The following is a 26,765-nucleotide window of genomic DNA, read 5'->3' on the forward strand; positions in this document are numbered from 1 at the left end:
AACCGATCATAGTAGCTCGCCCGACCCAGAGTACGGTGGTAACTGCCTATCTGATTATTGCCCAATGGTAGAGTGCATCTGCTCGACTGACCAGTAGTAACTGCCCAACCAATCGTAGCATGGTGGTAAATACATATCTGCCCAACCAGCCGTAGCTCGATGGAAATAATAGACCAACTAACCGTAACATAGTGGTAAATACATATCTGCCCAACCAGCCGTAGTTCGGTGCAAAATAGCGATACATAATCTGCCCAACTGGCTGTAGACCAGTGGTAAATATATTCAACATCATAACCAGATCTCTATGGGTGATTTCTATGCACTCCTCATGATCATTACTTATCCGTTAATGCCTATATGATTTCATAAGACTTATAAACACATTTCCAGGCCATTAAGACTTCTTCCCGATTAACTAACCTTAGTGAATTCCTGGCTGCATCATAAGCCTATCTTCTAGCATTAAATACCTCGTTAGGGATCTCGTGACTAACACAATATTCATGTCTTACAAAACATTCCTTAAGAACACATTTCTAAATTCATCGGAGTGACGTAAGGTCGTTAAACCTCCGATTTCCATTATGGAGCTAATATCATTGGCGTATCTCACCTTGAAGGAATAATAATCATAAGGTGAGACCAACATCAATAATATCATAAGAATATCAAGAATGTAAGCTTCTAGCATTTCAATATCAAGAATGTAAGCTTCTAGCATTTCTATGAGAGGAATCATTATTGACATCATTTGTGAAAGTTCATAACAATAGGATCATGCCTTAAGAAAGCAAGGGACAGCCTTAACATACTTGTTGCTTACTTAGACACTCAAAATCTACCTTCTACGCCTGCAAATCTATATCCAAGATGATTCATACAACAATCAGACCATAGGAACACTTACACACTCAAACTTAGCTAGTTAATAAGTTAACGAAATTCGGACAAAGATTTCCCCTATATCATCTACTTCCTCCATATTCCAAAACAACTCCCAAACATCATTAACAACATCAACAATGATATATTCAATATACTACATGACAAACATATAAAAATCTATCCGATTCTTCCTTCGAAAATTAGCCCATAAGCTAACAACATCAACATATCAAACTACGACCTTTATGCTATGTTTTCCTCACTTTAAACCATTAAAATCCTCCAAAAACAACTCAATATCAAAGTCAAGACGAAGAAAATACTTTATACTTGAAGAACTTTAGCCACACCAACTTTCTTCAAGACCAAACTCACCATAACATCAAGTAGAAGCAAGAACAATCACTTTTCATGAACTAGTTTAGTGTAATATTGTTGAATTCTTGATCTAAGGGGCTATAAGTGTTTTAGAAATGATTATGAAGGTTTATAGAGATCAAGCTAGTGTAGAATGATGATACAATGAGGGGAATGGGGTATTTATACACCTTGAAGGTCGGTTCCACCGCCTTCCAAGTAGGGCCCGCGGAGAAGCCATCTGGCAGCCTATCTTGAAACGCTCATAACTTTCTACTCTAATGTCGTATCGACAAACGATTTGTTGCATTGGAAACTAGACTCAATGAACTTCAATTTACATAGGTTATTCATTCTACAACTCCTCATATTCTAGGAGATACACCTCCCTCAGTTTGGACCAGAATTTCCTGTCCAAAATTCTGTCACGTTTTTCAAAATTTCGACAAACTTAATTTCTTCGATTCGCTTGATCTTGAAACCTTTAGTCACTTGCTTAGCACTTGTTAAAAGTATTTTTTAATCTTATAAGGTTTCCATGACCTTTCCGAGCTTACGTTAGTTTACTTACGACATAAACGAGGTAAAAAATTTCGAGGTGTAACAGAACCACAACCTTAGTCCTTTTACCAATTGATTATCTTTTTAACAACAATTAGCGACAAATTAAGTTAACAATCTTCAAACCAATCATAGAAATATAGACTAATAGTCGAGCGTTACACTTAGCAAGTATATTTCTTCATTGTATTCTAGGTGGGATTCGACCCCAACCTTGATGGGTTCTATATTTGACAGCGACCGCTTACTCCTATTTCAAAAGGTGTAATTTAGGTGTATCAGATATTGTGTGCAAGCTACCGTTTATATAATCAAAAGAATGCCATCTTCTATCATTAGCATATCACCTTATGAGAAACTTCACAAAAGGAAACCTTCTTTAAATCATTTTAGAGTTCTACGGTGCTTGTGCCATGCTAAAATTGTTCAACAAACAGACAAACTTTTGGCTAGAACCAAAACTGTTATGTGTATGGGATATTCAGAGGTTCAAAAGGGTTACATACTATATAATGATCACTAAGTTCTTTTTTGTTAATAGAGATATAGCATTCAAAGAAATAGTGTTTTCCTTCAAATAAAATACAACTGATCCACTTATATTCAACTAGTTTGATGTTTCGTGTTATGATGAGCGAAATGCGATTACTAATCATAGTGTTGAGTTATCTCACGTAAATATGCAATATTCAAACTACCAATAAAACAACAAATCAAGTGCAACAAAGAACAAAATCAGGATCCAGTTGGACAACCACATCAAATACAGCAGTAGGTTCAAGAACAAGAGCAACATATACCAGAACCACTTACAGATCAACTGGTTCATGTGCTGGTCTAAGTTCCATCAAGGACAACAGTGCAGATTAGAACTTCCACAAGGGGCAAACAACCTCCAATTTGGATGAAGGATTTTGTTTCCTTAAGCTCTATTAACGAGGATACTTCATTTGTCATCTCAAACTATGTTTCATATGAGAAACTATCACCTAAATATTAAGGTTACTTATCTGATTTTTCTTCTATCTCAGAACCAAAGAATTACAAGGAAGCTACTAAGGATCCAAGATAGGTGGAAGCAATGCAAGCTGAGATAGATGCCTTGCAAAGCAACAACACTTAGGAAATAGCTTACCATAGGTAAAGCACCTATAGGGTGCAATTGGATCTATAAGATCAAATACAAGCTTCTGGAGAAGTGAAGAGATTCAAAGCTAGGCTAGTTGCAAAGGGTTATAGCCAACAAGAAGGGATTGACTACCAGGAAACTTTTTCTTCTCTAGTTAAGATGGTTATAGTCAAGACAGTTTTGTCTATTCCAGCAGCTAAACAATGGCACATTCACCAGATTTTCTTGCAAGGATATCTTTATGATGAAATCTACATGAACCTTGCACAAGGTTTTGTGAGCCAGGGGGAGTATAGTCCAGTATGTAGACTCACAAAATCATTATATGGGTTGAAATAGCCTCCTGGACAATGGAATGCTAAGTTGGCAGATGCTCAAGTAAGATTGCAATTTGTTCAAAGCCAACAAGACCAATCATTGTTTATAAGGAAAACTAAGGAAGGAACTGTGATCATTTTAGTCTACGTTGTTGACATGTTGTAACTGGTGAGAGTTTGACTCTAATTAAAAAAGCAAAAGCATCAATACAACAAGTATTCAAGATGAAGGATTTGGGTGAATTGAAATACTTTCTTGGCATTGAATTTGTAGATCCAAAGAAGGCATGCTAATGCACCAAAGAAAATACTCATTAGAACTTGTCACAACCCAACCCGCCATGACTGGCACCCACACTAACTCCTAGTGGGCGAAACAACACACAAGTCATCTATTCATTCAAGTCCGATTTTATATTAACTAAGTTAGTCAGTTATTACTCATTCAAGCATCAAGTAAACAAAATAAGTCATGCCATAAAATACTGAAATAAGTGTGGAAGTTCTAACTATTACAAATTCCATAAAATCCAAAAGTCATCGTACCAGGACTCTAATCTAAAACATGTCTAAGGAATGAAATATGTCTATTAAGTATCCATAATGTCCAGAATAGGAAAAGACATCATAAGAGGAAGATCTTCGGGCAGCCTGGCATGGATAGGAGCTCACCCTAAATCTGTCAGCAACGTCCTCAACGCTAAATGTGAGGGAGGGTAGCAGTCTTTGTATCACAATCTGCACTCAAAAGAATGCAACAAGGTAGCATCGGACAAACACTATGAACCCAGAGATATCATAGGCCGACTAAGATTAGTATCATGCATATCTCATAAAATCAATAGAATAAGCAAACTAGCCAATAGACACGAAGATCAATAAACAACAACAAGTCAACCAAGAATAATCACAACCAAGTCACCATGATATCAAGAATCACAATCAATGGAAGCCACAACGGGAATAAGTTTACCACAATAACCATACTCACTATACATACATGCTAATTGATGTCATTGCTCAGTAGTCATGAACTGTAAATGACCCATAGTGTCCATATACCACTCGTTCCGGATTCACTCCTCGCATTCGAGCATAAACCTCCGCTCCGGAACGAACCTCGAACGCGGGCCATATCAATGTACCTCTCATTTTCGGAACTAACCTCGGACCACGAGCCCATAATCTAAGTCACATTTGTGCCTCTCCATACCTCTTTACAGAACAGTGTTTCTTACCTTCTCATTATCAATGCTCAAGTCATTATTTCATATCACAACATCGCCAAGAAGATTATATTAGCTTCTCATCACAAACACATCCACTGCAGATTTAACACACATGAATAGTGGCATGAAGCCTACACAATCACTCAATCAATCACATATAGGAGTTCTAACACACAATATCATGCATGAAGACTAAACATGATTTCTCCAATAGAATTTGCAACACATAGAATCAACTAATCAAAGTCTAGCTCAAGTAGACCGTAACCTACTTAAACGTAGAGGTGGAACAATGCAAGTCACTCCACTATAACTTTTCCTTCCTTAAAGCCTCAGAACGCTCAAAGTCTAAAAATAGAAGGCTCAATGAGTCACAATTACTCAAATCACAAGTATCAATTCAAGAATACCCTTCCCTTTACACCATTCCAAGGGGTGGATAATTTTCTAGGTGTAAAGCAACCTAACAAAGGCCTTAGTAATCACTAATCATCTAATTATAACAATGTTTACATCAACATCCCAACTACAAGCAGTTCTCATGGTCAAGATACCATTTTTATAGAACCCTAGGTCTCAATTCACTTAGTGTATGGCTCTAGGGATCAATTCATGATTAAGAGGAGTTAACCCAAGCCTTTAGATGATAAATAAGTGATACTAACCATAACTCATCAAGTTTAGGAGGTTTATTAACTTCTAGGGTTTCTATTACAGTTCCACCATCAAAGACCCACAAAAGTGATGATAATCATGAAGATGATACGGAATGGTTGGAAGGAATAAATGAAACTTACCTCTCAAGAGTTTTCTTGCTCTGGCTTGAAATTTCACCTTAGGTGCTTGTGGGGAACTGTGTTGGGGTATTTTGAATAAAGAATGTGAGACTAAGTCTTTAAAATACGGAATTTGTCCCCCATCGATCGTTACGGCGGTCAAACCACCACTGCAGCGGTCCCGCTATAGTTGTCAAGGGCCGCTATAGCGTACCAATGGACACTCGACCATCACTATGGCGGCCCATGTTCCGCTACGGATAACACGCTATAGCGGACACACGGATCATGGCTGACCGCTGGCGGCGGTGAACCCACTGCTACAGCAGTACAAATGCCACCGCAGCTGTGCTATTTGGGCAGTGAGCTCGACTTTTGCCCAGTTTTTCCCTCCATTACCCCACATTTTATCCAAGGCCTCACAAACACAAACCAAATATGCACATATACATAAAAACATCATACGAATCCACCCGTGGCCTCGGAATTCCCATCGGAGTCCTAATTTTCTACGTCACACCCCGATGGACTCAATACAATAAAACAACAACCACAAACAAGTCAAGTTTTCAGTTCTTAGACTTATCAAATCGAGTTTCTATTAACTCGTGCTACCCTTGGAAAGGCTCTATTTAGTGGGGTGACCTTATATTTTCCATAACGACCAGAAAGATCGTTACATCAGATACCAATTAAAACACTGTTCATCCCCGAACAAACAAAGATGAGTAAACTAGGAGAAATTACATGTCTTAGTGAAAAGCTACGGATACTTGCTACGCATATCAGATTCTGTTTCCCAAGTAGCTTCCTCCACCGGACGATTCTTCCACTGAACTTTCACAGAGGCTATTTCCTTAGACCTCAACTTGCGAACATCCCTATCTAAGATGGCAACGGGCTCCTCCTCATATGACAAATTCTCATCTAATAAAACCGAATCCCAATGGATTATGTATGAACCATCCTCGTAGTACCTCTTCAACATTGAAACATGGAACACCGGATGAACGCCTGATAGACCCGGAGGCAAAGCCAACTTATAAGGCACCTCCACCAATCTCACCCCGATATGCCTCGGGCTGAGCTTGCCCTTCTTTCCGAACCTCATCACACCCTTCATGGGTGAAACTTTCAGCAACACTTGCTCTCTCTCTCCAAACTCAAAATCTCGGACCTTGCGGTCCGCATACTCCTTTTGCCTACTCTGGGCTGCTAGTAGCTTAGCTTGGATCACCTTTACTTTCTCAAGCGACTCCCTCAAAAATCAGTGCCCCAAGGCCTCACCTCAAACACATCGAACCATCCAATAGGAGACCTACATCTCCTCCCATACAATGCCTCAAACGGAGCCATATCGATACTCGAGTGGTAGCTATTGTTATATGCAAATTCGGACAAAGGTAAGAAATGGTCCCAATGCCCAAAGAAAGTCTATCACACACACGCACGAAGCATATGTTTCGCAAGGATCCGAATATTTCGCTCGATCGCCCGTCGGACCGGGTGGAACGAAAAGATCCAAGCTCGTACCCAACTCCTCATGCAAACACTCCCAAAATCTGGATATAAACGTCGTGCCCCTGTCGAACACAATGGAGATGGGAACCCCATGAAGCCTAACCACCTCACGCACGTAGATTTTAGCCAGTTTCTCCGCATCATAAGCTATCTTTACCGGAATGAAGTGGGCAGACTTAGTCAACCTGTCAATAATAACCCAAATGGAGTCAAACTTCCCCAACGTCTTCGAAAGACTTACCACGAAATCCATGGCTATTCTTTCCCACTTTCACTCAGGAATGGGCATCCTCTGAAGTGTACCCCTAGGTTTCTGATGCTCATACTTCACCTGTTGGTAATTCAGACACTAAGTAACAAACTCTACTAGATTACGCTTCATCGCAGTCCACCAGTAATGTTGCCTCAAATCACGATACATCTTAGCAGTGCCAGGGTGAATAGAATACCTCGAACTATGAGCCTCTGTTAGAATGGTCTTGTTCAAATTGCCCACATTTGGCACACATACTCTCTCTTTGACTCGCAGCACGCCTTCCCCATCAATCATGGCCCCTTTTGGCCTCACCACGCAACACCTTATCACGTATTTTGCACAACTTTGCATCCTCAAACTGCTTAGACTTAATCTGCTCTAAAAATAATGACCGAGCCTTAACACGAGCCAACACCCTGTCTGTGTTGGAAATATTCAGCCACATAAAACTGTTAGCCAGAGTCTGAACCTCTCTAGCTAACAGATGCTCCAAAGAAATCAAACGAGCCAGACTCCCCATACTAGCCAACTTCTTGCTCAGTTCGTCAGCCACTGCATTGGCCTTACCAGGATGATATAGAATTGTGATGTCATAGTCCTTCAGCAGTTCCATCCATCTCCGCTGCCTAGAGTTCAGATCCCTCTGGGTGAACACATGCTGCAAACTACGATGGTCTGTGTACACCTCACAATGGACACCATACAAGTAGTGTCTCCAGATTTTTAACGCGAACACCACCGCGGCCAACTCTAAGTCATGAGTAGGATAGTTGTTCTCATGCACTTTCAACTGCCGAGAAGCATAGGCAATCACCTTCTTTTCCTACATCAAAACAACACCCAAACTAGAACATAAAGCATCACAATAAATAACAAGATCCATGCCCTCTACAGGCAATGCTAGAATAGGCGTTGTAGTCAACAATGTCTTAAGCTTTTGAAAGCTCTCGTCACACACATCGGACCACTGAAACGGTACCTCCTTCTGAGTCAAACGAGTCAAATGAGAAGCAATAGAGGCAAACCCTTTCACAAACCGACGATAGTAACTAGCCAGACCCACGAAGCTACAGATCTCTGTCACTGATGTGGGCCTAGCCCATTCCCTGACTGCTTGAATTTTCTGAGGATCTACTATGATACCTTTCTTCGACATAACATGCCCAAAAAATGGCACGGAAGACAACCCGAATTCACACTTGGAGAAGTTAGCATATAGCTCCTTCTCCCGCAGTACCCCAAGAGCAATTCTCAAATGTTTCTTATGCTCTTCCTTACTTCTAGAGTACACTAGGATATCATCAATGAACACTATTACGAACGAGTCCAAATAGGGCTTAAACACACTGTTCATCAAATCCATGAACGCATTTGGGGGATTAGGAAGCCCGAAAGACATAACTAAGAACTCGTAATGTCCATAACTGGTCCGAAAAGCTGTCTTAGGAATATCCTCGGCCCGAATATTCAACTGGTGGTACCCTCACCTCAAATCAACTTTAGAGAACACAGAAGCTCTCTGTAACTGATCAAACAAGTCATCAATACGAGGAATGGGATACTTATTTCGGATAGTTACCTTATTCAGCTGACGGTAATCAATACACATAAGCATAGATCCATCCTTCTTCTTAACGAGCAACACAGAAGCACCCCACGGAGAGGCACTCGGGCGAATAAACCCCTTACTCAGAAGATCTTGCAACTGCTCTTTTAATTCTCTGAGTTCTGTTGATGCCATCCTATAGGGTGGAATAGAAATAGGATGAGTCCCTGGGTATAAGTCAATCCTGAAATCAATGTCATGATCCGATGGCATACCAGGCAAGTCCGCGGGGAACACACCAGCAAACTCGCGTACCACTGGAATCGAATCAATAGATGGAACATCTACACTGGTGCCACGAATATGCACCAAATAAGCTAAACAACCCTTCTCCACTAGCTTCCTAGCACGAACAAAGAATATAACTTTCTTAGAGAGGGGACTAAGGTTACCCTTCCACTCAAGTCTAGGTGCCCCAGGCATGGCTAAGGTAATAGTCTTAGAATGGCAATCTAGTATAGCATAATGCAGGGACAACTAACTCATGCCCAAAATGACATCGAAATCTACCATGTCTAAGATCATCAAATCTGCCCAAGTACTATACCCCATAAAAGTAATCGCACAAGATGGGTAGACTCTATCTACCACCACTGAATCCCCAACCGGAGTAGATACATAAATAGAAACATCAAGAGTATCACACACCATATCTAAACCCACAAAAAAATATGTAGACACGTAAGAAAAAGTAGAACCCGAATCAAATAAAACAGAAGCCATCCGGTCATAAACTGAGATAGTACCTATGATAACCGCATCGGAGGCCTCAGCCTCGGGTCTACCTGGGAAAGCGTACAAATGACCGTGCCCTCCTGTAGCCTATGAACCACCGTGATTACCATGACCAGTCTGAACCCCGCCCTACCGGCCGCCGTCCACCTCTCTACCTACCTAAGCCCCGCGGTGTGGCCGCCCCCCCGCCGCGCGCGATCTTTACCCCTAGATGCGGTGTGTGGGAGCTCGAGAAGTAGAGTCCCTCGAATCACGGATCAATATTAGTGAACTCATCACACCTTCACACCCACACTCGAAACAAGCAGTACGCGGGACGTACTTATCCAAAAACACATAATAGACCGAACCCAAGTCAATGGAGAAGACCCGGTTGGCTAACACCTCACCGCGGGCCCTCTACGCCCGATAGCTTGCATCGACCCTCGAGAAGGAGTTGAAGGTCACAAACTCCTACACCGTCACTGACTTTCCACAACCCCCATCTTATGGAGCCTCTCGTGACGCGTCGATGATGAACTCATATGCATCCTCTGACTCAGTACCATAGAACACATGAGGCTTCATTTTAGTGAACCTCCAAAACAGATTATGCTCCTCGCCAGTCATTACCGGCCTTGTAACTGGCCTCAAAAAGGCCTCAAAACCAGGAACTTTCTCCAAGCAAGATGCCCTCCATCATACGGCATCACCCAAGAATCGCACTCTATCCGGACACTCGGGGGCTGCTACTCCCGCACCCCTTTCTTTGGAGCGGGCGATGAACTACGCCGGCTCGTGCTCCCGGTGCAACCAGAACACAGGAGGCTTTTTTTTGTAAACCTCGCTCATCTACTATACCACAGGCCTCAAATCCCGAACTTTCTCCAAGCGAGGTGCCCCGACGAACCCCGGTTTATACTCTATCCGGGACCCCACATTTCCGCCCCTACACACACACACACACACACACACACACACACACACACACACACACACACACACCGTGCTATAGCATTAGGAACCGGCTTAGTAGTACCCGGGGAACTTAACCACTTGGACACTGTCCCTTGCTGGGGCCGCCCCTTTTCCAGCTCCTCTGCCTCCACCTCTACCCCTAGCTGTTGTAAGGCGTGTTCTCGCCATCTGCGAGAGAATGAAGGATAGTTAGATACCAATTTGAATCATCAGATACCAATTGGAATCAAGTAGCAAGAAAGAAATAAAGAAAAGGGAGTTTTCCTAGCATCCGATAGCCTCTCGAAGATAAGTACTGATGTTTCCATACCGATCCGCAAGATTCTACTAGACATGTCCTTGTACGACGAGATCGACGAACCTCAGGCTTTGATACCGACTCTGTCACGACCCAACCCACCATGACTGGCACCCACACTAACTCCTAGTGGGTGAACCAGCACACAAGCCATCTATTCATTCAAGTTCGATTTTATATTAACCAAGTTAGTCAGTTATTACTCATTCAAGCATCAAGTAAACAAAATAAGTCATGCCATAAAATACTGACATAAGTGTGAAAATTCTAACTATTACAAGTTCCCTAAAATTCGAAAGTCATCGTACCAGGACTCTAATCTAAAATATGTCTAAGGAATGAAATATGTCTATTAAGTATCCATAATGTCTAGAATAGGAAAAGACATCATAAGAGGAAGATCTTCGGGAAGTCTGGCATGGATAGAAGCTCACCCTAAATCTGTCAACAACGTCCTCAACGCTAGATGTGAGGGCGGGTAGCGATCTACATCTGCACTCAAAAGAATGCAGTAAGGTAGTATCAGTACAAACACTATGTACCAGTAGATATCATAGGTCGACTAAGATTAGTATCATGCATATCTCATAAAATCAATAGAATAAGCAAGCCAGCCAACAAACATGAATATCAATAAACCACAACAAGTCAACCAAGGATAATCACAAAATCAAGTCACCAAGATATCAAAAATCATAATCAACGGAAGCCACAACGGGAATAAGTTTACCACAATAACCATACTCACTATACATACATGCTAACTGATGTCATTGCTCAGTAGTCATGACCTACAGAGGACCCATGGTGTCCATGTACCACTCGTTCCGGATTCACTCCTCAGACCCGAGCATAAACCTCCGCTCCGGAATGAACCTCAGACGCGGGCCATATAAATGTACCTCTCATTTTCGGAACTAACCTCGGACCACGAGCCCATAACCTAGGTCACATTGTCTCCACCTCTTTTTAGGACGGTGTTTCTTACCTTCTCATTATCAGTATGCTCAAGTCATTATTTCATATCACAACATCGCAGAAGATTATATTAGCTTCTCATCACAAACACATCCAACGATTTAACACAAAGGAATAGTAGCACGAAGCCTACACAATCACTCAATCAATCACATATAGGAGTTCTAACACACAATATCATGCATAAAGACTAAACATGCTTTCTACTATAGAATTTACAACACATATAATCAACTAATCAAAGTTTAACTCAAGTAGACCGTAACCTACCTCAAACGTAGATTGGAACAACGCAAGTCACTCCGCTCTGACTTTTCCTTCCTTAAAGCCTCAGAAAAGCGCTCAAAGTCTAGAAATAGAAGGCTCAATGAGTCACAATTACTCAAATCACAAGTACTAATTCAAGAATACCCTTCTCTTTACCCCATTCCAACAGGTGGATGATTTTCTAGGTGTAAAGCAACCTAAAAAAGGCCTTAGTAATCACTAATCATCCAATTATAACAATGTTTACATCTACATCCCAACTATAAGCAGTTCTTATGGTCAAGATACCATTTTTTTAGAATCCTAGGTCTCAATTCACTTAGTGTATGGCTCTACGGGTTCAATTCATGATTAAGATGAGTTAACCCAAGCCTTTAGATGATAAATAAGTGATAATAACCATAACTCATCAAGTTTAGAAGGTTTATTAATTTCTAGGGTTTCGATAACAATTCCACCATTGAAGACCAACAAAAGTGATGATAATCATGAAGATGATACGGAATGGTTGGAAGGAATAAATGAAACTTACCTCTCAAGAGTTTTTCTTGCCTAGCTTGAAATTTCACCTAGGTGCTTGTAGGGGCCGAAGTTGGGGTATTACGAATAAAGAATGTGAGACTAAGTCTTTAAAACACGAAATTTGTCCCCACGCTACGGCGGTCAGCCATTAATTTTAGCGACGGACGGTCCCACGGCAAACACCCACTACAAAAAAAAAAAAAAAACTAATTTTAGCGACGGACTAAATTCGTCGCTAAACCACCCAAATCTATCGCTAAAGCTGTTTAGCTACAGAATTTAGTTTAGCGATGAAAATTTGGCGTCCGTCGCTAAGATTAGCTACGGAGTAGCGACAAATAATTTCCGTCGCTACCTTTAGCGATGAACATTTCCATTGCTAATACATATAAAACTGTCGCTAATTTGGCAGCTGATTTCGTCGCAGAGAAATGTTAGCTACGAAAATTCCGTCGCAATTTGTATAGTATTATTTTTAATTTTATATTAATTAATTATTTAGCTACACTATTTTTTTCTTATATATTTTAATATTGTTATTCAAAATGTTTGGAAAACATATTAAATGTAGTGATAATCAATGAACATTACAAGAATCCACTTTCATATAAATAGTAATCTAAACATTAACAAGTAGATCCAAAAATACATAAATTCTAAAGCATCAACATTCAAACTTATTCTTCAACAGATAGAACGGAATTTGAAAAGACAAAGCTAAGAAATGTGCTGCTGGAGAGTGATGTTCATCAGAATCGAAAGTAGGACCAAGCTCATAATATAATTTCCCTTGAGACCCATGACCATAAAGTCTTCTCTTCATCTTTTCCTTCCATGGTCTCGTAATACATTCGAGCTGCAACATCCATCTGATCAAATGTAATTATTATTGTGATCACTGGTTCTCTAACAATTCCGGAGTTCTATCCTGTATATAAAAGTAAATGAAAACCTTAAAAAGTTTTATACATTCATGTCCGACAAATGAATATGAATATTTCATCTATAAAGGTCAATAAGATCACATAATGTTTTACGTATGTGCACAACTCGAGATCAGTCACCACGTACGAAACAATTTTAAATTCCATGCCATGTGTGTAAACATGCAAATATATTGCAATTCGCCCGACCAAAGTACCTGATACTAATTGCTATCAAATTTTTGCGCCAAACACACCAGTTTTTTTACTCAAATGCACCAATTCTCACCCCCAGTTTATGCACCAGACTTTTCACTCAAATGCATCAGACTTTTTATAACAAAAACTGCATCAATTAGTGCAGTACAATTGAAAATGAATGCACCAGAAATCACAATTCAAATGCACCAGATAGCTATAATGGTAAATGACAACTACATCAAAACTTTGCAAATTACATAACATATTTTCAACAACCAAACTAAACATAACTGCATAGAACAAGAAAGTCTAGCTTAAAAGACTCAACTTTCAGTTTTCAACTTATGTGAAAAATAATGAAAGAGAAAGATATCGATGAAACAAAGCGTTGACAATCAACATTGATTACCTTTCAATAAATTGGGGCTTCGAAAATTGCTCCAATTAGTGCTTCGCCTTCACCATCGACTCAAAGTGCTAAGATGGAATGACGACAGTTGCTCGTGTCTCTTCAGGGGTTTTCGCTGGAGTGTCATGCACTTTTCTATCTCTACTTCATTCAGCTTTATCCAAACTCCACCGACAAACAACCAAAGAAAATAAGAAACACAAAGCCACTCAATATAAACACATGGCAATGATCGAGCTTGGCGCAGATAGTTAGTAGAAATCTCTACCAAAAGTGAGAGTCCACGATGATGATGATGATATTGTCAATTTTAACACATATCAGTTATATAAGCATGGGATTCAGGTCAGTTTTACCAGTTGGCATCAGATTAAAAAGAACTAAGCAATTTAACAGACTAACCAAAGGACCATGCCAGGCAAAAAAGAAAAGGAAAAACAAGTGGACGAATTTATCATCATGATTGCTCTACTTTAAGCATTATGCATCTAAAGCAAATCTTTTAAAAAAATACTACTAAGTACTAATCAATTCTTATCGAATTAACAAATTTTGCCTAGAATCAGACTGTTATTTTGCCAGATACTAATGTTATTAAAAGGACTTGAAACTACTTCTCTCTAAATAGAGCTACATTTGTGACTTGGTTTTTACCTGGTTATTCAACAATTATGATTCTTAGAACAGGAAAGTTACACATTTTACAAGACAAACAAAATTATCTCAATGTGCAGTCACATGACCTCTAGTTATGTAAAAAATGATGAATAAAGCTTGAAAATAATAGCCTATATACTTTCATGTCACTACAAATGCAATTATTCTCAAAAGCTTTTCTAAATATGAAAAATGCACAAGCACAACACATGTATTTAACGAGAAAAAAGACTCACTAAAATAGCAACATTCACAAAATATAGCTTTATTCTACAAATTCAAAGTTTGTGAATAGGGGGTTCCAATTATGTATTCCCCTCTTCCATTTTATATAACCATAGATATTGTCACAAAATGACTTAACCATGTAAGATCAGTTAAACATGTATAACTAGTCTTGATCTTTCTACGGGTCTTACCCTAAAGAAAACTAAAAAAAAAAAAAAATTGTACTTGCAAGAAACCAAAGTTTAATGATTAATTGTAGATACTTTTACCTATTAGCTACCTGGCAACTAGTTTACTAGTTTGCATATCATTTTGATTTAAATTACAAATCTTTAAAATTAACACGTCGGCTCTCTAGTGTGGTACACAATAAAGGAAATTTCAGTACAACTTAGAACTTCCTTCAAGATTCTTTCAAACTCCTCGCTAATAAAATGTCAACGTAGAAATATAAATGAGCAGCCCACATGGCCATAAGTCCTCCACTACTATTTTGCCCATCATTGTTACTTCTTTGTTTGCAAAAATTAGATCCACAGAGGGAGGTTTGTAGTGTACACATGCCAGGATAGAATAAAGCACACAAGTTATTGATATTTTTCAGGGAAAAAGAGAGAGGGGGGGTAAAAAGAGTAAACTACACAATCTTACTTGATATCATATGTTTCTATCTCCAACCACACAGTGAGATCAACCACAGGGACATCAATAGTTGTAACTTGGATGTCTTTCCATTGGTTTCATCTTTCCCACAATTTTAATAGCTCTAGTACTACTAGGAATAATGTTGAATGAAGTAGCTCTTCCACCTCTCCAATCCTCTCGGATGTCCAACAGTTTTCTCTGAGTGATGAATTATACAAATGACAACAACTTCAGTACGAAACAACATAGGTTGTATTTAAAGTTAACATACGAGTAGAACTATTTGAAATATTATGGAGTGGACTGTGGTCATAAGACCCTCTAATCGTTCCGAATTTGTCATGACTAACTTCTAAAGTCGGGTCAAGTTGAGGAATTATTAAAATTTCACTTAAATGTTCAAACGTTAAAATGAAGAACAGGGCAAGAAACAAAAAGGGAACCTTTACCAAAGAGCAAGGTAGCTAGTAGCACAACTTGCATCAGAAACAATGTTGGAGTTTTGCTAGTATTCCTTCTCATTGACACCAACAACAAGCATAGGAGCATCCTTGCTATGAGCAGAACATGCTTGGCTTGTATTCCTTCTCACTGTTCTTCTTATTTTACAATGAAAATATATTTTTCTTATCAAAACCAACTGTCCAATTTCACATTCCAATATTTTTTTGCCCTAAAATCATTGCTTAAGACTGCAAACATTGTAAGACTAAAGACTTGACCAAAAGAGAATCCAATTAAACAGACGAATATCACAAAGAAATCAAACTAGAGTATCTCTAATCACTCTTTTAGATTGAAATCTTTAGCTTTTTCACGTTTTAAATTTTGCAGAGATGGTACAAATCTGAACACGTTCAATCAACTTTTTCCAAATTAAACCAAAGAATTCAGAAAAGAGTAATTAGAAATACCTCTCCCATGGAGTAACTAGTACTAAAATAGCCCTGATTTAATTCAGAGAGGCAAGTCCACCGGAGTTATGGCCTAATTCTGCAAGAATTCTGAGAATTAAACCCTAACACCAGATTTTGAAGCTTCCAAAATCACCATCTTTGAAGAAATTCACAACCATAACCCCAAAATCGGCTTCCATAAACCCTAACCCAAACCCTTCGCCCAAAAACAAGATTCGATAGAGGATGTGTGAGATGGGTGTTTCAACTATGATTTTAAGCGAGTGATGTATACCGTGAAAGCTTCTCATCGCCAAAATCAACTATGAGGATATCAATGAAAGAAATGAAATCGATGAAAAAGATGAATTCGAGAAGAATAAGAGGCAAAGAAATGTTGGTGAGAAAGATTACAGTGACAAATAAAGTACATATGAAAATGGTGTTTTGATGAATACTAAGTGGCTTTGTCCGTAAAGTTTTATTTTTACCCACTGCTGTTGGGTATTTAATCATTTTTGGGCTTCAGACAAATTTGGGCCTGGATACAATTTCATTCCAAAGCCCATGTGCTCACACTCTCAACTTTGAAGCCCATATGCTCAAGAGTACAATACAAATTTGTATAAAGAATATGTCACCGTATACGGACATATGCTACTACATAGTATTCCTCTAGAACATTCCTTGTAAATACATTTATGTATTTTCTTTTTTGTTTTTAGATATAGATGAATAGTTTCTTGACAGGTGTACATTCTGTTAGAATAGAGATTCCTTTTGGGCTAGCTATAAATATACGTTTGTACAAAGATACAGAATACACAGTGAATATACAAAGAAAAATTCCTGCATCTTGTTTTCTTTCATGGTATCAGAGCAGGATATCTAATTCTTCTCTTCTTTTGTTTTCCTTTCTTTCATCTGTTCATCTTCAAGTTCTCTCACTGTTATCATTTTTTTTCTTCTTTGAGCAATGGGTGAAAATACAACAATGGTGGCTCAAAAGGCTTCTTCCAATGATCCAATTCCTCCTTCACACCCTTACTTCATTGCACCATCAGATTCACCAGGTAGTCTACTGGTGAATAGTCCTTTCGATGGAAAAAGCTATGCTGGTTGGAAAAGGGGCATGATGATTGCCTTAACAGCCAAAAACAAATTCGGATTCATAGATGGATCTAGCACTGAACCCACTGGTGACTCTGATCTTCACAAGGCTTGGGCCAGGGCCAATAATATGGTCATATCATGGCTTTTGAACTCTCTCTCAAAAGAAATATCTGATAGTCTCATTTACTCCTCCACAGCCAAAGAGTTGTGGAGTGAACTGGAGGCTAGATTTGGGCAAAGTAGTGGTGCCAAGTTGTTTCAACTTCAGAAAGAGCTGAGTGATCTTGTTCAGGGTACCAGTGACATTGCTGGTTACTACACAAAGATGAAAAGACTCTGGGATGAGCTTGACACTTTGGATGCATTCATCATTTGCAAGTGTGACTGTACCTGTAGAGCAAAGGACAAAAATATCAAAGCTAAGCAAGATGTGAGACTAGTACAATTTCTCATGGGTCTAAATGATACATATTGTGCAGCTAGAGGTAATATCTTGATGATTTCTCCCTTACCTTCTATTGCTAATGCCTATGCTCTGCTGATGCAAGAAGAGAAACAGAGGGAAGTTCATTCCAATCCAAAGTTTCCAGGAGAGAGTTCATCTTTTGTTGCTATAGGACAAAACACCTCTAATCAGAGATCTGATCCTCCTTATTTTAAGACTGTAAGAGGACCATATGAGAACAAGAGAACTTCACTTATTTGCAAGTATTGCAAAAAACCAGGGCACACTGTTGAAAAATGCTATAAGATTCATGGTTTTCCGCCAAATTTTAAGTTTACTAAGTCTAGGCCATATACCAATTCAGTTCAAGGTAATGCTGCTATGACTGGAGAAACTGCTGGTAATCAGTTTTACTATAATGTGGATTCACTAGACACAGGAAAGTTGTTGAGCCCAGAACAGCTGAATCAAATCATGCAACTTCTCCATCAAGAAAAGATTGGAAACCGAAAGATCGATTCGAGGCTACGATTCGCTAATCGTGTCGGTATAGACTGTTACCATTCTCTTTTTACTCTGAAACTAAAATTCAAAATTCCATTAAACCAAATTCTTGGATTATAGACTCAGGGGCTAGTCAACATATGACCTTTGACAAGAAATTTTTTATTTTCCTTAATCCTTTACCTAAAGCAATATCCGTTAAGTTACCTAATTCTCACAAAGTTATGGTAACTCATGCAGGTTCAGTGCAATTATTCCCCAATTTCATCATCACTAATGTCTTTTTTGTCCCTAGTTTCCATTTTAATCTCCTTTCTGTCCATAGAATATGTCAACAGTTCCAAAACTTACTAATTTTTTCTTCTTCTCATTGTTTCATGCAGGGGCTTTCAATGAAGAGCCCAATAGTGCTTGGTGAATCCAAAAATGGTCTATATGTGCTGCAGCATAATCAACCTTCTATTTCCAGTTTTAGTAACTCTTGTAGTAGGATTTCCAATTCTGTTCTCCAATCAAAAGGCAGTACTTCTACTGTTTCCAGTTCTAGTAACTCTTGTAGTAGGATTTCCAGTTCTGTTTTTCAATCAAAAGGCAGTACTTCTACTGCTCTTTCTAGTTTTTCTCAATCTGATGTAATCAACAAGTTATGGCATGCTAGACTAGGCCACATGCCCTTGTCCAATATGAAAAACATCAATGCAATTCCTATTTCAGTTTTATCAAAGTTTGATGTACCTTGTGAGATTTGTCCCCTTGCTAGACAAACTAAGCTGCCTTTTCCCAACAGTGACATTACTAGTAAACATATATTTGAACTTATTCACATTGACATTTGGGGGCCTTTTCAGATTCCTACCTATGATGGTTATAAATATTTTCTCACTATTGTTGATGACTTTAGTAGGGGAACTTGGATTTATCTTTTATCTACCAAAAGCAACGCTTTTTCAGTTCTTAAAAATTTTCTAGCTATGGTAGAAAGGCAGTTTAACAAAAAGGTTAAAATCATTAGATCTGATAATGCTTGGGAACTTGGTTCTAGTCATGACAACTCTTCTTTTCTTTCTTCTGAAAGTATTATCCACCAAACCTCTTGTGTGGCTACGCCACAACAAAATGGTGTAGTCGAACGAAAACATAAACACCTCTTAGAAATGGCTAGGGCACTCCTATTTCAATCTCATTTACCCTCTAAATTTTGGGGGGATTGTGTTATGACAGCAGCCTATTTGATCAATAGATGTCCTACTAAATTGCTAAAATTCAGAACACCATATCAGATCTTGTTTGGGTCTGTTCCTTCCTACAGTCACTTAAGAAGTTTTGGGTGTTTGAGTTTTTCTTCTACTTTAAGTCAAGGAAGAACCAAGTTGGACCCTAGAGCTACCCCTTGTGTTTTTCTTGGATATCCTTTTGGAAAAAAAGGTTATAAGTTACTTGATCTCAAAAGTCAAAAATGCTTTGTTAGTAGGAATGTTATCTTTCATGAAACCATCTTTCCTTTCAAAACACTTAATTCAACTGCTCCTATTTTTCCTTTTCATTCTACTGTGCCTTCTTCATTTGATTGTTCTGATTTTGCACCTCCAACTGCACCTATTTCACCTTCTACTACTTCTTCTTCCCCTGTTTTCTCACCCCTTTCACCTTCTGTTTCCTCTTTATCCCCTTCTACTACTTCTTCTTCTCCTGTTTCCTCGCCTCTTTCACCTTCTTCTACTTCTTCCTCTGTTTCACTTCCTATTTCTGATATTGCACCTTCTCCCCCTACTATTAATCCTATTGTCCTTCGACAGTCTACCAGATCCACTAAAACACCAGCCTACTTGGATGATTATGTATGCAGCACGCATTCACCTGGCTAATGTTTCTCATCATTGTTTTTTATCTTCTGTCGAAGCTCCTTCTTTTTCTTTTAATGCCTTGTCTTCTCCTAACCAACATTTTTTAAACTCTCTCTCTCAAATTCAAGAACCTAACAGTTTTTCCCAGGCAGTACTTCATCCTGGTTGGCAGGATGCTATGGCTAAAGAATTGGATGCTTTGGTTTCTAATAATACTTGGGAAGTGGTTGAACTTCCTCCCGGTAGAAAGGCACTGCCCTGTAAGTGGGTTTACAAGGTCAAACTTAAATCAGATGGTTCAGTTGAAAGGCTAAAAGCACGACTTGTTATAAAAGGGGATTTTCAAAAGGAGGGTGTTGATTTTACAGAAACCTTTAGTCCAGTTATTAAAATTACAACAATCAGATGTGTTCTTGCTATTGCAGTCAAGAAAGGATGGGGTTTATTTCAACTCGACGTTAACAATGCTTTTTTACATGGGGAATTAGATGAAGAAGTATATATGAAATTTCCCACTGGGGTTCAACCTCCTACTTCTTCACATGTTTGTCGCCTAAGGAAGTCTCTTTATGGATTAAAGCAGGCTTCGCGACAATGGTATGCTCATTTGACTGCTGCTCTTGAGTTTAAAGGTTATGTTCATTCCTTAAATGACTATTCTCTATTCTACAAACGCAAAGGGAGTTCTATTTCAATTTTGGCTGTCTATGTTGATGATCTAGTCGTAACAGGTGATGACATTGAAGAGATACATGCTTTAAAATCATTTTTACACACAGAATTTCAAATCAAAGACTTGGGGAACTTACATTATTTTTTGGGCATGGAGGTGCTCCGTGAATCTGAAGGTCTCATTCTCAATCAGAGGAAGTTTATCCTAGAGGTTCTCTCTGAATATCATTGCTTTGATCTGACTCCTGCTAAATGTCCCTTGGATCCCACTTTGAAATTGAAAGTTGATGAAGGTGATCTTATTCCTGATCCAACTTCTTATCGAAGACTAATTGGGCAGCTCAATTATTTGACTCATACCCGTCTAGATCTCGCCTTTGCCGTTCAACATCTTAGTCACTATATGCAGCAGCCTCGACAACCCCATTACAATGCAGCCATGCATGTTCTTCGATATTTGCTTGGCACTCCCGGATTAGGGCTTTTTATGTCTTCCACTCCTTCTTTTCAATTGCTCGCTTTTTGCGATGCGGATTGGGCTAGTTGTCCAGATTCTCGCCGATCCGTCAGTGGATTCTTCATCAGTTTGGGTGGAAGTCCTATTTCATGGAAGTCAAAAAAACAACCATCGGTATCCCTTTCCTCTGCAGAAGCAGAGTATCGTTTAATGCGGAGAGTTGTTGCAGAAATCACTTGGCTCGTCCGATTGCTTGAAGATCTTTCGATTCCTCCATGTTTACCCATCTCCCTTCAATCTGACAGCCAAGCCGCCATCCATATTGCTAAAAATCCAATCTTCCATGAGCGGACTAAACATGTGGATTTGGACTGTCACTTTGTTCGACAATAAAAGATTTGGCTGGATTAATTTCTCTTTCCTTTGTGCCTTCATCTTCCCAGTTGGCAGATCTATTCACAAAGCCCTTATCAGGGACTTCTCACCACTCTATTTTGTGCAAGTTGGGTGTCCGTACCTCCCCCTCCAACTTGAGGGGGGGTGTTGGTGAGAAAGATTACAGTGACAAACAAAGTACAGATGAAAATGGTGTTTTGACGAATACTAAGTGGCTTTGTCCGTAAAGTTTTATTTTTACCCACTGCTGTTGGGTATTTAATCATTTTTGGGCTTCAGACAAATTTGGGCCTGGATACAATTTCGTTCCAAAGCCCATGTGCTCACACTCTCAACCTGAAGCCCATATGCTCAAGAGTACAATACAGCTGTATAAAGAATATGTCAGCTGTATACAGCATATGCTCTACATAGTATTCCTCTAGAACATTCCTTGTAAATACATTTATGTATTTTCTTTTTTGTTTTTAGATATAGATGAATAGTTTCTTGACAGGTGTACATTCTGTTAGAATAGAGATTCCTTTTGGGCTAGCTATAAATATACGTTTGTACAAAGATACAGAATACACAGTGAATATACAAAGAAAAATTCCTGCATCTTGTTTTCTTTCAGAAGTAAAATGGGCATTGTTGTAGAAATGACCAAACCATAGCTAGAGATCAAAGAGACGAATATGTTTAACATTTAGGAGTGAGGCACTGTATAGTATTGTACTAGATGATAAAATAAAAAATTACAACAGTAACGACGGATATTTTCTGTAGCAATTGCTTTAAAAATATTTTGACAACTTAAAATTAATAGGGATAGATTATTTGTAGCTAAATCTGTCGTTAAACTTTAATAAACTTGGTGTCCAAAATTTTGTCGCTAAATCCGTAGCTAAAAGGTAGGCGCCAAAACTGTGCGCACTATTTAGGGACAGATGTTAGTTTCCGCCGCTAATCCGTAGTATATACCACATGCCTATTTTTTTATTTTCATATTTTGCGACAAAATCACAACTTCGTAGGTAATCCGTCGCTATTTAGAGACGGAAATTGTTTTGTCGCTAAGATCCGTCGCTAAACCGCATTTTTTTGTAGTGAACAGTCCCGCTATAACGGTCAAGGGACCGCTATAGTGGACCAATGGAAACTCGACCATCACTATGGCAGCCCATGTTCCGCTATGGATGGCCCGCTATAGCGGACACACAGATCATGACGGACTTAATACAATAAAACAACAACCACAAACAAGTCAAGTTTTCAGTTCTTAGACTTATCAAATCGAGTTTCTATTAGCTCGTACTACCCTTGGGAAGGTTCTATTTGGTGGGATGACCCTACATTTTCCATAACGACCGGAAGGGTCGTTACAGAACTAATATTTGAACTTGGCCTATTAGCATCCAAACCAGCTCAGACTCTAATTAACACCAATGTCAAGTGACAATAAAAGAGTATGATAATCTCTTGGAAATCAGCAATGTTGCAAATCCTCTACTGACAGATGTACGTGCATACCAAAGACTTATAGGCAAGCTTTTGTACTTGACAGTCACAAGACCAAATATTTCTTTTTGTGTTCAAACACTGAGTCAATATCTACAGCATCCCAAGAAGTCCGATATGGAGGCAGCACAGTCCCATATGGAGGCAGCACTAAGGATTGTCAGATATATCAAACTACAACCAAGCCAAGGTGTTCTAATGTCAAGCAGTTCCATTCAGTCAATCAACGATTTTTGTGATGCTGATTGGGCAGCATGCACTCATACTAGGAGATCAATATCAGGTTTTCTAATCAAGCTAGGTGAATCACTAGTGTCTTGGAAGTCAAAGAAGCAGAAAACTATATCTAGGAGCTCTGCAGAAGCAGAATACAGGAGCATGGCCTTTACTGTCTCAGAACTTACCTGGTTACTGGAATTATTGCGAGAGTTGGAAGTCAAGATTGAACTACCGATTAGTATTTACAGTGATAGCAAATCAGCTATACAAATAGCTGCCAACCTTGTCTATCATGAAAGGACAAAGCATATCAAGATTGACTGCCACTTCATTAGGGGAAAAAATCAACAAGGTAAGGTGCAACCTCAATGCATATCAACCAAGGACCAGCCTGCAGATTTGCAGCATCACTATCTTAATTCCAAGTTAGGTATGTTAAATATTTTCATGACACCTAACTTGAGGGGGAGTGTTGAAGAAAAATGAATAGGTGGAAAAGTATAGTAAGGGCATAGTGGTATTAGTTATTAGTGACTAAAGTTAGTTAAGTAAGTTCTAACTACTTTCATGAAGTTAGTTAGTGTAGATTAGTTAGAATGATGATTAATTATAGCTAATCTAATGATTATAGCATGGTATATATATATCTGATTACACATTGTATCATTACACTTAACATTTTTACACATCCATGTCAATGAATATGATCGGACCTTTCTCTCTACTCAACCTTCTTCTTCTTTTTCTTCACCTCTCAAGCTTCTTCCTAAGCCTGTCAAGTGGGCCGGGCCGGGCCGGGCCATTTAAACAAAAGCCACATGGGGGCCGGGTCGGGCCGTAGTTAAGGGGCCGAGCTGGGGGCCGGGCTTGGGGAGGGAAAAGTGTCACGATCCAACCCCGTAGGCCGTGACTAGTGCCCGAGCTGGGCACCCAAACACATTCGTTAATCCGGATCACATACAGATGGCTTATGCGTATACAAATATCAGACACTGTCTCAAATTATCTCAAACTGTCTCAAACACAAACATATATATATCAGAAGCCGGCAAGGCTATCAAATGGCGCATCGGCCCAAAACATATACAAATGCAAGTCGACAAGGCTGCCACGGCGAATGGGATCGCCCAGAACATATAACATACGAACACACACATACGTAATAGGCACAACCCACATATACGTCTACGTACCTCTAAACGGACCAACGAGAATCATATGACGGGACGGGGCCCCGCCGTACCCCCGAACAAACAAATACATATGCGGCGAACGAATATATACCAAAATGTGGGCTCGAATAAAGGAAGCACTTCAAACGAGCGTAATAGGTGTCCTAGGCGGCGGATCACCGAATCTGTACGTTCGTACTGCGGCATGAAACGCGCGGCTCGAAGAAAGGGGGTCGGTACGGAATATGTGCGGGTATGCAAAAGCGAGAAGATACGGTAAACAAATCCGAGTCATAATCGAAACGAGAGGTACGAAAAGTAAGTGCATATCCAAATACCAAAATGTTTATTTTCAAAATACAAATAATGCATAGGGCTCAGAAAATATGGTCGCCCGCCCGTCATCGGCGCCATAACACAGCATAACACCAGAAAGTTTCAAATCTCCATATCCCCATCACACATCATAACGCCATAACACAGCATAACATCAAATATAAGCGGAACCCGGCCCTCTAGCGAGGGGCTCGGTGAACCATAACACAGCATAACACCGGAGTATAACATAGTGCGCACGACAACATAACCGGCCCGGGACTCGGCGAAAGATACAACAGAATGCACGAGTAGAGTCGTGAGTAACCATATGTATAAAATTATTATCATAGACTCAAAAGATAAGTAAAATGACCATACTTGGAAATCGGGATAATAGTCATACCAAATTCTTTCAAAAGTCATCAGAGTTACATAAAGGAAGGTCACGGGACCCACGGACGGGTGTCGACCCGAGCCGGGCCCGCCTATGGAAAACATACTCATTGTCACGCCCCGATTCTGATGGGACGTGATGGGCACCCGACCCCATATTCGGAGCCGAGCGAACCCACAGACTCCTATTGCACCCATAAATTTTTTCCAAATCTCTAAACTGAATAATCATCAAATACATAATGAAGCTTTCAAATTTGACAAAATCTGTAATTGTACACAATTTATTACATAACACAAATCGACATGTCGGCTGATGGAGCCGCCGATGATCGACATACCATACCCACAACGCCGTTCGCAAAGTCTCTAACGCAGATCCGTAAAAACAAATCGTACGTACCGACTCGGCGGTACTCGGGGGAAGATGGAGCTTGCCACCTCTGTCGGAACGTCTTCTATAATCACATCGGCCATCGTCGGGAGTACACACGCGGCATGAAACGCGACCACGAAGACGGGGGTCGAGACGGAAAATGTGCGAGTACGTAAGGCATGCAGTACAAATAAACAAAACTATAACTGAAACAGACGAAACTATCAAGTAAATACATATAACTCCGAGTGCCAGACACATACCTTTCAGGCACAACTCATACATACCTGTGTCATAAGCCAAAAGTGTACAGAAGAAACAAATGGTCAACCAAGGTACCTAAAATGCTTACTTTGCGTTCACTGACCGCATGTCCGAAGAGGTGCATAAAATACAGAGCGCACGGTGACATCACACGTCAGACGGAGCACAGAACGTACAGAGCATTCAGATGCGATCATATATTGGACGGAATATCAAACGTACAGAATGTTCAGATGATGTCGTATATCAGACAGAGAGCAGAACGCATGGAGTGCTCAGATGATATCATATAACGGACGAAATACAGAACATACAAATCGTACAGATACTGGCATACATCGGACAGAGTACAGAACGTATAGAAGGCTCAGAAGTTGATATATGTCGGACAGAATACGGAATGCATGTCAAAATCGTAAATCTCATATGTGTATGACGTGTCCCGGCCCTCCGATGAGGGACTCGGTGAATAGGATCATGTATAGCAGAATCAGATGTCATGTATGCAAATAACGTGTCCCGGCCCTTTATTAAGGGACTCGGTAGATAAAATCATACATATCAGAATCATAAGTACATAACGTGTCCCGGCCCTCTACTGCGGGTCTCGGTGAATGATAATCATGTGCCATCCCCGGCCACCGTCCCCACAACATCACATCATAATCACATACGGATAACGTGTCGGGCCGCAGTACGAGGGACTCGGTGAGTAGTGCGAGAGAAAGTGCGCACG

The 26,765-nt window shown here is 39.7% G+C and overlaps 2 long non-coding RNA genes across 3 annotated transcripts; both read right to left on the minus strand.

The window, feature by feature from the left end:
• Positions 1–12,984: 12,984 nt before the first annotated feature.
• Positions 12,985–16,745, minus strand: LOC132039990 (uncharacterized). Of its 2 annotated transcripts, XR_009410539.1 has the most exons (3): positions 16,375–16,745; positions 13,931–15,658; positions 12,985–13,325 (listed from the first exon to the last, which is right to left on the minus strand). It is a non-coding gene; the product is annotated as an uncharacterized LOC132039990 (long non-coding RNA). The 2 variants fall into 2 exon arrangements; XR_009410538.1 differs by having other exon boundaries at positions 13,931–16,745.
• Positions 16,746–17,113: 368 nt separating this feature from the next.
• On the minus strand, positions 17,114–18,387 carry LOC132039991 (uncharacterized). Its single transcript, XR_009410540.1, has 2 exons — positions 17,982–18,387; positions 17,114–17,859 (listed from the first exon to the last, which is right to left on the minus strand). It is a non-coding gene; the product is annotated as an uncharacterized LOC132039991 (long non-coding RNA).
• Between the last annotated feature and the right edge of the window lie 8,378 nt (positions 18,388–26,765).

This window comes from Lycium ferocissimum, chromosome 12 (genome assembly GCF_029784015.1).
Source record: "Lycium ferocissimum isolate CSIRO_LF1 chromosome 12, AGI_CSIRO_Lferr_CH_V1, whole genome shotgun sequence".
NCBI classification, from domain to species: Eukaryota; Viridiplantae; Streptophyta; class Magnoliopsida; order Solanales; family Solanaceae; genus Lycium; species Lycium ferocissimum.